This window comes from Odontomachus brunneus, unplaced genomic scaffold (genome assembly GCF_010583005.1).
Source record: "Odontomachus brunneus isolate Ranch 3 - 2012 unplaced genomic scaffold, Obru_v1 Obru_scaffold_001, whole genome shotgun sequence".
NCBI classification, from domain to species: Eukaryota; Metazoa; Arthropoda; class Insecta; order Hymenoptera; family Formicidae; genus Odontomachus; species Odontomachus brunneus.
This window is the reverse complement of record NW_022639451.1, coordinates 7,526,189-7,536,450: the sequence shown is the minus strand read 5'-3', so window position 1 is coordinate 7,536,450 and position 10,262 is coordinate 7,526,189. Positions and strand designations below refer to the sequence as shown.

Below are 10,262 nucleotides of genomic sequence, written 5' to 3'. Positions count from 1 at the left end.
TATGTGTATATACATACTCCACAGTTTGAGCTCACATAGTCGAGTACGTCTATAAAATAAACGTACTTCACAGTGAAAGGGTTAAAAATGAACTAATATTGATCCAAAAAATAATTGTTAAACATATATTATTATTTTTATTATAGGGGATGGTAGATTAATGAAGAAACTACATTAATTTATGCGTTCTACCAAAAAATAACGTGTTAATAATTGGCCAGTTGTGTAAAGTTATGAGTGCCATATTTCATTATGGATCAAATATCAATAATGATCATTATATATTGTTAGAGAAGTGACCTCTAATGTCTGAATTGAAGCTGATGATATACAAATTACAAAGAGGCCAAGAGGCTCTAAGAATATTTATATACTTTTTTGCAGAAAATTGATAATAAATAATATATTTCTTGTAAAAAAACTACAGTTAAAACGCGAAATATTGTTGTTTAAATATTATGTTCTAAAAAAAAATAACGCCCATGACGACACCGATAACTATACAACATGGAAAACCATACAATTTGAAAAAAGCTAAACATTGATATCTTATTTATTTTACGAAATATTCCAAATATCTCATGCCAAATTGATACATAAGACTCGTAATATCATAACTCCGAATTACGTAATGAAATATTGTGTCTAAAATAACTAAGAATTATTCAAATTTAATATATTGTTATTTGGTATTTAATATCATGTTTATAAAAAAAGTGATATCCATATAAAATTACCTTTCCAAAAAAAGGTAAAAAAAGTATCAAATAAAAAAGTATCACACTCTTAACATAATTAAAATATTAAAATAAAATATCGTCATTAAAAACTTATAATTCCTATAAAAAGAAGTAATATCAGAGAATTAGGCCAAGTGCAAATAATTTCCTAAAGAATTGTATTAATATAATATTGCACCTATAAAAGCAAAGAAATTATTTATTAAAAGCAATGTTGTATATACAAATATCAAATGTTAACACTGATATACGAATATGAAATATTTTAGCTTTGACAAGTTTTTTCTATGACAAAAAGTTTTGAAAAAAAATTAAATTGACAGCCAAAACAAACACACTTTGCGTGCCCGGTTTGAAAATCTATGTGTGTTTTAATGCGGATAATATTGTTCTATTTTATTAGGCTTTTAGATTAGTAGATTTTTGGATTTTAGGTAAGTATCTTTTGAATTTCCATGTTTTATAACTTTATGACAATTAAAATCAATGACAATTAAAATCATTCAGTTTTGTTTCCAGAAGTTCCCGTATTGGATGTTATATTAAAAAAGAAAAACTATAAATTCATCTTTAACTTAGTTAGCTTCGAATACCTAGTAAAATATAAGATAGATAAAGTTTTAGTATTATTTATTTTTTTCTTCTAGCAAAATCGATGACTTTTCGCTCAGATAAACACCACATTAGATCCGCTGTTTTAAATATCAGAAATTAGTCATCTAATTGATACTGAAAATATCCTGCACTTGTTTATGGTTCGTGTATTTACAGATAGCAATTTTCCTTCACAATATCGACAGATTCAGCAATACTTGTAACGATATAGGAGATTATCTGGAGAAATACAATTTTAACTTTAAAATGGAAGATGTTTTCGTTTCCAAGTAATTCTAATAGCACGACTATATTTAGCTGATCAAAAAATTAGGAATGATAACGTTTTCACGTTTGTCTCGGTAGGCAAAAAACGGTCTTTTTTTACCATTGTTCTTTGATATCCTGAGGATAAGGTGATAAAAAAATTGTTAAAATAAAAGTTACAAACTTTAAAGAGAAGAAAAGCACATAAAATAATAATATTATTATATTGAACTGTGTGATAATGGGTTTTTATAAGTTTAAGGTTCAAAATTATGTTAAGGACAACTCGATTTTTGAACTATATAGTTATTTTTTCTTAACTGATCTCTCACAAAAATTTCTTAAACTGATTCTTTATATCCACGAAGATGAAAACTTCTCTCTTTAAAATTCTTATTTTAATATATTATTATATTATAAATAAAAATTATAACATACTTCATCAATAGTAATTTAGATAATGCATTGTAATATGTGATAGATTAAGTTTGAATTTAGAGTTTACTAAGTTTTATCAGATATGTTAATGTATACTTTTTATACGTAGTTTATGGTATCGCTCTAAGAATATATGTCATGTTCCACTTGATAAACTTCAGATATATACACGTGTACGGTTTGAATCGATGTGACGCCTGTTAAACGTCCGTTTGTAATGCTATATTCATTTTTTAACATGTCATACGTGTCGATCTAGCGGTGAGCTTTCACGATGATATCTTATACGACAATTGAAGGGTCGTCTAAATAAAGCGTCTACTATCTACTGTCCATAAAATACTACAACATCTATAACATGTATAATAATTTTAACATTATAATAATGTTGTAATGAGAAGTAAATTAGAGTAGAGATCTTTGGTAATCGTGTCGAGTAATATTGTAAATTATTAATAGCGCTAATTTAAATCAGTGTCTTTTTTAAATAATTAACATATAAATAACATGAACTAATGAAGAGGAAAATAAATGAGCATATTCATGCATTTCGTGAATGTACAATTATTATTAACATTTATTATTATAAACATAATACAACAACAAAATTATTATTATAAACATACAGAACTTTTGTATTTTCTTCATCTCCAAAATATAACAATGACACGTTGTATTTACAGATGGTGTGAATGAAAACAATGTACTTACAAAATTAAAGTTTTTCAGAAGATCTTGTATTTCTATTTTTATCACCAAAGTTCTGGATCTGATTTTAAATAAAAACATAAAAAAATAAATCAATATGAAACAATGTGTAGATTAGTTCGCACGATACTTTTCTTGAAATGCTGTCTATCGAGAAAACAGACAAGTAATGAACTGTGAAAACGTCAAGAAATGTGACATTAAATGTTATTAATAGCATTAAATGGTAATAAAGTGTCAAATAATGTTTTTCGTCATTATTGTTGAATTTATTTCGTACACACTTAATTCGAGATTTAAAAGATCTAAATAATAAACCTAAAGGAAGAGTGTTGAGTACCGAGGAGGCGCGCGATTGGTCGTTCAGTCCTTCGGGCGGCGCGTCGGATTGGTTGCTGGGGCTTGTGTACGTAACAACCGGCGCCGGGGTGACGCAAGTCGCTGTGCCTGGTCGCACCGCGGCGCGTTGAGTCGCGCGACATTCGCACGCAGAGTACGACGTCGGTTGCGTGAGAGCGAAGCGTGTCGGTTGTTCGCGCGAGTGTGTGAATATTCATTGACCAAGTCACCACTCATGAACGCGCGCGCATTTCGTCAAAATGTGACCGGGCGATTCTGCTAATTTCGCGATTTTACGACGCATCTATATTGACGTGTTTGCGACACTTTCTCGGAGGTGAAAAGCGAAAAAACGCCGGAAAATTTCGCGCTTCACTGGGACTTAACACTAACGGCGATTACGATATTCTCATGAGGAAAGCTAAAGGTAAGTCGTGTTATTTTCATTTCGAAATTATGACAAGTTCATCATCTACGAGAAATGTGTGAATTAAAAAGTACTGAATTCATTAGCAATGCAATATTATGCGATGTTTCTATTTTTCGTAATTTGGTTGAATTGATTGTGATTATTAAAATTCTCTTCTTTATTCCAATTTGATTTATTCTCATTCTTATAGAGAAAAGGAAGAACGCTAATTATAGTATTGAAAGCATTAAGTAACGAATATCGTACTTGTTTTGTCATATTACTAAGTATTTGAGATATTAAGCAAGGAATAAAAAACAAAATTAAGAAATATTTAAATTAATTCCTGGTTTTAGATATTATAAGTATCCGATTTTACAAAAATTTCAGATTTATTGGGAAAAACGGTTATTAGGTAAATGCTTTTTGCGTTATATCGTATTATAACATAATTTTATACCCGGAAAACCGACGAGAGATACAACATTTTAAATCTTTGAGTTGCATATATGGCGGTTTAAATTGCCGCGCGTCGGCTGAGTTTACATCGCGATTTTACTGCAGTAAATCCGCACGCACTTTACACGTATCTTTTATACTTAAATACATTTTCTTTTTTATCATTTATTTTAAATTCCTGAAATGATATTAAATGGATATTAAACAAAATGTAGAAATCGACATTGAAGCGATCTTTAGTTTAAGAATAAACATTAATGACATTAATGAAAATCTTTCCAAAAAAAAAGAAAATACCAAGTGAATAAAATACATACATAAGTTAATGGAGAACATATATTCTAGTGTATTATTCAATTATAGAAAGATTGTTAAAAGGATTTAGCTTTAATATGCTCAGTAGATTGTGTCAAATTATCGTTCAAAAGAAAGCTATGTGGTGCGCTTAGTTTTGATGCTGATGGTTCAATGAGAGAACTTAACTTCTGGGAATTAATAAAAAAATAATTTCTATCACTGAACGATTGGATACGTCCTAAACTGCATTGAAAGAAAAGTATTGAAACCACAATGAAACTAATTATATAAATCAGACCTATAATTTTTTTGTAAATCGCACAACGACTGCACGTTTTTGTGCATTGTCACAAATCGCAAGCTAAAGGGAATAATTGTGTGCCTTAATTATGTATCTATGATATAAAAGTCATTAGATCGTTATCGTTCTAGAATGAAAAAAGTTCTTCAGCGAGGTCGTCCGCTTGTAAAAAATGCAAGTACGCGCGGTTTATACAGCCTATTGCACTGTCGCAATCCGTCATGAAAGAGAGCGTTTTTCTCCTCGTAACATTAATCTCACCGCGTTTCCGGAAGATAGTCTGGATTGCAGTTATGTTGCGAGTACATTGCTACTAAGGTCGCTGAGCATACGAATTTTTGTTTGTGTCAATCGGCAAGGCCGATTTCGATAGTTTTGATATCGTCTATTTATTTATCAAAAGGAAAGTACGGTTTTATTATATTTTCAAAACGCATCTTCTTATATTTCGAAGTCAAAATAAAACTAGCAAATTTTCTTTTTTTTAACTATGATATTTTCCCATTTTTTATGTATGCAATATTATATTATTACATTATTGGATTTAACCATAAACAATGATCGCATTTTCTTGTTTATAATTTTATTTTCTATAAAGTAATTTTATAATTGGTTTAGTTCAATATATATTCGTCATTATTAATAATTATTTATGCATCAAAGTAATAGACAGCTTATTAACTTTTCTCGCGAGAGTTTTCGGTATAAAATTAAATATTTACTACCTTTATTGAGAGATATTTTTAATTTGACACCCATTTCAACGCGCGTATATACACACATAATATATCGCGTACTGATTTCGGTATCCTAACGGATTATCCGTAAAAATGTATAAAAGATGTGCTCACGCATCGCGTACGAAGGTATCGTAAATTGAATTACATATTAGAAAATTAATATTTGTTAAAAATAAATATATGAGTAAAACGAAAAAATATATGGATAGCCAATAAATCTTTAATTGCAATTTATATTGTTTTCTAAACTTTGAGTCGGACTCAACTAGTAGAGGGACTTTTAAAATATTATACATCCAAATCTTCGAAACAAAGCTACGTAGAAAAAAGATTAACCGAAAGAACTAAGATATAGCTGTAACAGCTAAATGTGTCTTTGAAATAGAGACGGCTAATCGTCGAATCTCAATTTATTAGTTTCTTGAATTTAGGCGCTACAGTAAAAAATATTTGCCGCTAAATACACACAATAGTAATAAAATTATATTCCTATTTCTAAGAATTTTATTATTTCTTTAACTGAAATGTTTCTTAAGATGTTGTAGTATATGATTATTTTGCGTGAAGTTATCTAATTAATTCGATGTTACAATGTATTTGAAAAACTCAATTTTCGAACTTTAGATTAGATTTTAAATTGTGAATCATCTGTATTTTTTACGTCACTTTTCCCATTGATAGATCTGTTATATATTGTATATATATATATATATATATATATATATATATATATATATATATATATATATATATATTGAAACGCGCAATTATATAAATTTTTAATGATGTAATTTGATATCACAAAAAGTAAACAATATTTAGTTAAAAATTATATTTTTCTCTGTAGTTCTCTTCTTAATTTAAATTAAATTATAGATAAAATCTATTAATTTCTAGTTATATTAATAGTAACATCTTGCTTCTTACAAGACGTGTTTTACAATTAACGATATAATGCTCGTGCGCAGAAAGTGATAGCATGATTGTAAGATTAATTCCTTACAGAATTGAATGCTTAAGATTCATACGCGTAAGATATTTAGAAATAGCTGCCACTTTCTTAGCTGCTCGAACACATGTGTGCTTCTAATTTTGGCTAATAAATTTATATCTCACAGCTCTGCCTGTGATAGCCAACTCTTAGCAATAAAATGATTAACCTTTTAACTAAGTCTGAATCAGCTACTTAAATTTAGCTGATATTACTAATTACATTTTTTTATGTGTATAGTTTGTCACTATTCTTTAAATATGCCTGTCAGATAATCATCAATCTGCATTTTGTAAATAATACGAATGTAAAACTCTCTCTCTCTCTCTTTCTCTCTCTTCTCTCTTATTTTCGTTCCGCTATATTAAATATCAAATTATTTAAAAGTTTAAACAGTTAAGTTGATGTATAGATCGTAATATAAGAAGATTTTGCTCGCTTTAATGTAAAATCTATTAAATATCCGCGATATGCAAAACTTAATAGTGTAGTTTAACCCTATAGTACGAAACCTACTTTACGTAACGCACACGTGTTACGCGTGTCCGTTCAATGGACTACTTTTTTCAAAGAGTATACACTGATGTTAGAAATTTATGATCGGGTAGCATATCGATGAAAAGTACTTAAAAAGGTATTTTGTGTCACATGTAGTATTCCAAAAAGTGATTAATATAATCTACCTTTAGTTTTATTATGATATTAGTATAAAGATGTACTCCCCGAATTTCACGTAGGGTAAAGCGGGATAATTTGGATAATTTTAAACTTTTTGGACAATTTCTCGAGAAATAATAATTTTATCCTTACATTGAATATGTAGCAGGAAACTCACATGTCTAAGGAATATTTACTTAATATATGAGAAATAGCACTTTAAATCTTGAAGCGTAATGCCATTATCCAATTTACTCCTACAATTTTATTGAAGATCAATTTTGAGGGGCAACTCGAATATCTTACAGGGTAACTTGAATAACATTAAAAATAAGCATTAATATTATAACAAAAACAAAATCACGTATTTAAATGTTGTTCTTTGAACATTTTATTATACTTTTCAGATCAAATTGAACATAAATTAGGAAAACATGTAATAAAATTAAATACAAATTAGAAAGTCAAAGTAATCATGTTAGTCCAATATAATATTTTAAATACAACGAATATAAATAAAATAACATTAACTAAAAATTAACATAATAATTAACATAATAATTATAATAAACATTATAATATTATAATAAAAGCAAAACATTATATTTATCTATTGTGTTTTTTATATTAAATTGCACTTTTCAAATAAAAGTAAACAAAAATTAAGATAATTAATAAGAACAAAAATAATCATGTTAGTGTTATATAAAAAATTCATATACAAGGAGCACAAATGAACTGTTTTTTCCTTTGGTTCCAACGCATTGCTCATGATACTATGCTTTGCAGTGCTGGCAACGGATCCAGTCCCCTTTTTTTATAGAGATATTTAAATAGTACCTGACTTTATAAAATGCACATACATAGTTAAGTTTTTTTTTAAAACGTTATTAAACACGGCGGGGCTCCCAATAGAAGTGCGATGGACTTCATTTTCATTTCATATTTATCTTTTATTAGATTGAACTTTTCTGTATAAACTTTTACAGGGAACGTGAAATAATTGTGCAGCTTCTAAAATGGACATTACACCATCAATAACAGATATAATGGCTTGTCTCATATTTTCTTTGTTCCAATTTAGTCGAGTATCTTTTTTTCATAATGTCTCACTATGAAATAACGAAATGTATCTTAAAACAGTTGAAATATACATATTAGGGAACTGAGTACGTTATCCAAATTGCCTCATAAAAATGTATTCAAATTACCCCGTGCGTTGATATAAAAACATTGTAATATAGTACTAATCAACAAAATCACGTATTTAAATGTTGTTCTTTGAACATTTTATTATACTTTTCAGATCAAATTGAACATAAATTAGGAAAACATGTAATAAAATTAAATACAAATTAGAAAGTCAAAGTAATCATGATACACCACTAGTCGACGTGGTGATCCCTAATATATGCGGGAAACATTTTTAGATTATATTGTTATCATAGTTTTTACGTAGATTTTATAAAAGCTTAAGCTAGCAGAATATATTCTTATAAACTACAGTAACAATAGAAGTTCTCTATCTACACTGCTTAATGTAAAATACTCCACAGACCTTCAGATTCACAAATATTCTTTAAAACTTGTATAAATATGTAGACCACAGTATCTTCCATACTGCTAACTTCAAACATAAAACAAAGCGTCTCATATTTTTCTGCAATTGTCGCAAACGCTTAATATTATCCAAATTACCCCGCTATTGAATTTACCCCGCTGTACCCTATATGTTAAGATTTCGTAATGATGAAATTATTAGCTATGAAACGTAAGAAAATCGAGAGCTCGAGAGACTCAGCAGCATGACACTGTTTCATATAATTTACGTGACGATACGATCTCAGGTCAATCGTCACACTATGATGAGAGATTACAAGAGACTTTTGTAACTTTCACGATATGCGAATCCGTCCCTTATAACGGGTTAACATTTTTCTCATTATATTGTACATTGTATTAAATTGATTATCGGAGATAACAAAATCGGAGATCAAGTGAAATTTGAAATTTAGCTTTAATGAAATTATCAATTGAAAATCAATTTCCATCTAGCAAATTTAAATACAATTGGATTTTCGCTTGTATTTTTGTGTAGATCTTCTGAAAATTTATTATAATAATTGTATAGTACAATTACACATGATTATAAACACACATATACACACTGGGCCATTCGCGTCCAGTCATCAATCATATATAATATTGTAGATAATAATGGTAGTATTTAAGAAAATAAATAGTTTTAGATCCTTAAAAAGTAGAAGTCCTTGTCAAAAGTAGTTCTGACCTCTTAATGATATCATTTTATTCATTCGATAGTTTATTATCAGAGTTGCCCAACACGTTTATTATTTATCTTTATGCGATGTTTTCGCGATTTCAATTAATTAATAATTTTTCCTAAAGATTTCTTTTTTTCTCTACATTGTAGCAGAGCGTAATATTGAAGGAAAAGATTCTATTAAAGAATATTATTGCACATATAAGAATGGTGCTCGTATTGTAAGCTGCTATTCCCATATTATGTCAGTAATTTTGATATCTAGGATATGCTAAATATCTTTTTAATGATATACGGATATCTCCTGAGGATAGTAACGACATATTTGTTATGATAGACAGTTCTGATGATGAGCTATTGAATGAATCAAATAACATCATTAAAAGGTGAGAACTACTTTTGGCGGGGATTTGAAAATCTGAAATAATTCTTTCTTATATATTATCATTATTATCTACAAAATTATATATGATTGATGACTGAACGCGGATGGCCCAAAATGGACGAAGTTCTTTCTAATTTAAAATTTATTTAGATTTTCCATATATTGAATTATTTTAGAACTAATATCGATGCTTCGAAGTCAATATTCTGAATATTTCCAACAACAACGTTATGAAAGTTAATAAATTACCAAATAACAGCCTAATCTACTTCTATATATATCTATAAGTTAGTAAATTATAACAAAATACCTTTAATCTATTTCTTGAAATAAATTTATGACTGACCGTGAATAATGTTGGGTCACACATAATTGTTTTAAAACGCTTTATTAAAAAATATCTAAGAAAGTATAACATCTCATTTAAAAAAAATTTTTGATATTAAAATGTCTTTGATCCTTCGACTTCAAACAATGTTATTACTAGGTGTCATCCATAAAATTAAACAAGTTTTGTCTTTATTATTTGTTCTTATCATTATAAATAAAAAAAACTATTATTATAGTGACCTATTTTTTAAGTGCCTGTTGCTATATATATATATATATATATATATATATATATATATATATATATATATATATATATATAT

General features: G+C 28.1%; 1 protein-coding gene across 3 annotated transcripts in view; it reads left to right on the top strand.

Moving 5' to 3' along the window:
* The first annotated feature begins 3,229 nt into the window (after positions 1–3,229).
* The window catches only part of LOC116847065, a 122,599-nt gene continuing 115,566 nt past the window's right edge, over positions 3,230–10,262 (top strand). For all 3 annotated transcript variants that reach the window (XR_004378667.1, XM_032821817.1, XM_032821695.1), the window contains exon 1: positions 3,230–3,513. The gene's annotated coding sequence lies outside the window, so the exon portion shown is untranslated. The remainder of the gene's footprint in view (positions 3,514–10,262) is intronic.